This window comes from Somniosus microcephalus, chromosome 7, assembly GCF_052327205.1.
Source record: "Somniosus microcephalus isolate GS21.2 chromosome 7, FLI_Smic_1.0, whole genome shotgun sequence".
Taxonomy (NCBI): Eukaryota; Metazoa; Chordata; class Chondrichthyes; order Squaliformes; family Somniosidae; genus Somniosus; species Somniosus microcephalus.
Genome location: NC_140993.1, coordinates 162989595 through 162993795, shown reverse-complemented (window position 1 = coordinate 162993795; position 4201 = coordinate 162989595).

Here is a 4201-nt window from a genome sequence, read left to right as displayed (position 1 = left end):
GTCAGGTGAAGTCCAGCTCGCAGGGGAAACCCCGCAGGCTTTCGTGGATCGGCTGTGGCTGGTGTACCGGAGGGCCTGCCCAGGGACGCCGAACCGGGTGTTCCTGAACGGGGATCCCCTGGCCCATTGGCTCCGTTGCCTGGTGGTGAACAGCTTGCCACAGGTCCGGGCCAAGGCAGAAGTCTGGTTCGACCCTAGGAATCCCCAGACCACCGAACTTACGGTGATCAGACAGCTGACTCTGGCCTATAAAAACGGTAGGGGAGCCGATGCACACCCACCTAAGGGAAAGGTGCATGAGGTAAAACCCGGACCGGGTAGGAAAGAGTGGCACCAGGAATGGAATAACCCCCCCAACACAAAGACAAATTGTTATGGGTGCGGGAAGGATGGTCACTGGTGGAAGGAGTGCAAAAACCTTTGGAAAGATAACAAGGGAAAGAATTCCACAGCCCCAGCCCAAAAGGCGGAGGCAGGAATCACACCCGCAGAGGTCGAGTCACTTTTGGACACCATGAGGTCCTTATTGACTGGCCAGGGGAGAGTAGCAGCCGCTACCGGTGCTCTGACCCCGTCAGCCCCATCCAACCTGCAGCCCTGACTGGAGCCAGTGCAGCCTGTTTACCTGTGTTCTCTCCGGTACGATGAATGGAAAAGACCCCTCTTGGAGATGGAGGTAGAAAAGGTGACGGCGACCTATCTGTTGGACACGGGGGCATCATGCACCGTGGTCTACTCAGCTAACCCCACCACCTCGCCTCTCTCTAATGGAGTCCCATACAGTCTGTCGGGGTTCACAGGTAGAGAACAGGCTGGCTCATTTTACATCACGCTCGCCATTCGGTTAGGACCGCTCCGCTCTAAGTGGACCTGTGTCCCGATGAAGTGGGAAGTAGAGGGTGGAAGAGGGGTCCTGGGAGCCGACTTTATTGTAGGCCACGGGATCCTAGTAGATTTGAGAAATCTTTGCCTATGGGAGACAGGTAAAGGAAAGAACGGTGAGGTAGTAGTGATCCCAGGAAAGGAAGGGAAGGGGACCCTGTGCACCATGAAGCCCAAAGAGGGTTATAACCTCGAGCTTATGGTCAGTAACACCCCACAGGAGTTCCAGGCATTTGTGCAGGCCCACCTGGCCACATTTGCCACACATAAACACGACTGCGGGAGGGTCAAAGGGTTTGAGGTCAGCGTAGACGGGGACCCCATGGCCCGACCACAGAAACAGTATAACTTCCCCAGGGAAGCAGAGCCAGACATGGAAGCAGCCATGTCCTCTTTAGTACAGCAGGGAGTTCTGAGACTTGATAGCTACCCACGTGAATTCTCCATTGTGGTCGGTTAGAAAGCCGGACAATTCCTGGAGGGCCACGGTGGACTATCGGGTGCTCAACAGTAACATCCCAGCCTGTGCACCCATGGTAGCAGCAGTTGCCGACCTGATAGGAAGTATTCCAGCATCCGCGACCACTTTCACGGTGCTGGATATTTCCAACGGGTTTTGGTCCATCCCTTTAAGGAGGGAGGATCAGTACAAGTTTGCCTTTACGTTCAAAGAGCAACAGTACACATGGAACTGCTTGCCTCAGGGCTTCCATAACAGCCCCAGCATTTTCCATCAGTGCATGGCAAACAGTTTAAAGGGGTTCAGTCAGCCCAGACAGTTGGTACAATATGTGGATGACCTGCTTCTCTTCACCGATTCGAGAGAGGAGCATGGCCCACTATTGGCCGAACTGTTGGAGCTGCTTGGGCAAAAGGGTTTTAAGGTAAACCCCAAGAAAGCGCAGATCGGCCAGCAGGAGGTGAAATTCCTAGGCCTGACCGTGCGCGCTGGAGAAAGGGCAATAGATAAGGCTAGGAGAGAAGCGGTACAAGAGCTACCAGTCCCCAACATAGTGATGGGTGTGAGGTCATTTCTAGGGCTAACCGGGTACTGTAGAGACTTTATTGAGGACTATGCAGCCACAGCGGCCCCTCTGCTCCGGCTCCTACACAAGGGAGTGGAGTGGCTTTGGGATGAGGGTTGCCAGGCAGCATTTGTCAGGCTCAAAAAGGACTTGCAGACCGCACCAGTTCTAGGGGCTATAGATGGGGGGAAGGAGTTTTTCCTGGAGGTAGCAGCCAGCGGGGACAGCCTGAGTGCTGTGCTGCTCCAAGAGCGGCACGGCCAGCTGAAGCCAGTGGTCTACTCCTCCAGGATACTCATGGATGTGGAGAGGAGCTACTCCAACTGTGAGCGACAGCTCTTGGCCACACATTGGGCTGTGAAAAGATCGTTGATCTTCACAGGCACCTCTCCCATCACCCTCCTCACCCATCACACCCCCACCCAGATGCTTCTGGATGGGAGGATCAAGGATGGAACAGTGAGCAGTGCCCGCATTGCCCGCTGGACCCTGCTCCTCTCACAGATGGATCTTAAGGTGAAGGGTCTCTGTGAGCCCAAGCTCGCAGCCAACCTGGTATATCCTGGAACAGCCCACCGGTGTTCCATAGAAGGGGCTTGGGAAGTGAACATAGGTTTACGGGCCGGGATACATCCCACAGGCCGCGAGATCTATGTAGACGGTTCCAGCACGGTATCTGCTGGCGAGCGTCTCACGGGGTGTGGAGTTTACGACCCAGCAGCAAACATTGCCCTGGCGATTAAGCTCCCCAGCACCATGAGTGCCCAGCAGGCTGAACTGTCCGCAGTGGTGTACGTTGTTACACACCCCGAAATCTTCCCCACCCCCTACACGATTTGCTCGGACAGCATGTTCACGTGCAATTCATGTACGGAGTACCTGGCCATCTGGTCCCGCCGCGGATACACCTCCGCCGACGGGAGACCCCTCACAGTAAAACCCCTGCTGGAAAAGATCCTAGCAGCAGTGGGGGAGGAAGGGGAGATTTTCATCCACAAGGTGAAAGCCCATTCCTCCACAGAACCCCGCGACCAAGGCAACCAGCAGGCTGACTTGCTCGCCAAGGAGGGTGCCCGCACAGGCACTTTCTGGGACCCGTATGGGTCCAGACCCATGGCGGCGGTCAGAGGTAGGGACGGGACCCAAGGGAGTGTAGGGCTAGCATTAGCCCTGGACCTTAAGACGGTCTAAGCCCAAGACCCCATCCTCAAAGCAGTCCTCAGTGCAGTGGCTGAGGGAAAAAGGGTAGAGGGTCCGTACGGCACAGCAACCCTCTCCGTACAAGAGGGCATGCTATTCCGGGGGGAACAGTGGATTGTGCCGCAGCAGCACTGGAGGGAATTCCTTCAACTGGCCCATGAGGGCCCAGGAGCGGGACACCCCGGGCCTGAGACCACCTGGCAGCGGGATGGTGGCCGGGACTCAGGGAAGATGTCCGCAAGTTCTGTGCAGGCTGTCTTGTGTGCGTTGCTAATAACCCTGACCCCCACAAAAGGAAGGTACCTATGGGACACATCAGGAGGGTAGAGGGACCATGGCAGTCGATACAGGTCGACTACATCGGGCCCTGCCCACCGCCCAGGGAGGCTATAAGTACTGCCTAGTCCTCGTGGATGTGTTCACCAAATGGGTAGAGGCCTTCCCCTGCAGAACAGCCACAGCTCTGGGTACTGCCAGGATCCTGGACCGGGAAGTGTTCTCGCAGTGGGGACTACCACAGTATCTGGAGTCCGACCAAGGGAGCCACTTCACCGGACAGGTGATGCAGAATACCCTTATGTTGCTAGGCATCGAGGGGAAATGGCACGTGGCCCACAACCTGCAGTCGTCAGGGATTGTGGAAAGAATGAATAGGACCCTGAAGGAAAGGTTGAGGAAGGAGACGGTGGACTCGCCCCGTAAATGGGCCGAGGTCCTACCATTGCTTCTGATGGGGATCCGGGCCAGCCAGTCTAAAAGCACGGGGTACTCACCGTACGAGCTAATGACCGGCAGGGTTATGCGGACCCCCACCCATGTACTAGCCCCAGTGCTCACGGAGGGTCAGCTCAGAGAGGTAAACTGGGACAGGTTCGCCCGAAACCTCTTTGAGCACCTGAAGCAGGTCCACGAGCAGGCGGCTGGGAACATGGGAAAGCAGCATCGGAGTAACCGATTGCTGCTCGAACCCCGAAAGCACCACGAGTGGGAGGTAGGAGATCAGGTCATGGTGAGGAACTATGCCCGAGTAGGGAGTTTGGAACCATTATACATGGGGCCCTACAGCATTGTAGACAAAGCCAGCCCCATGGTAT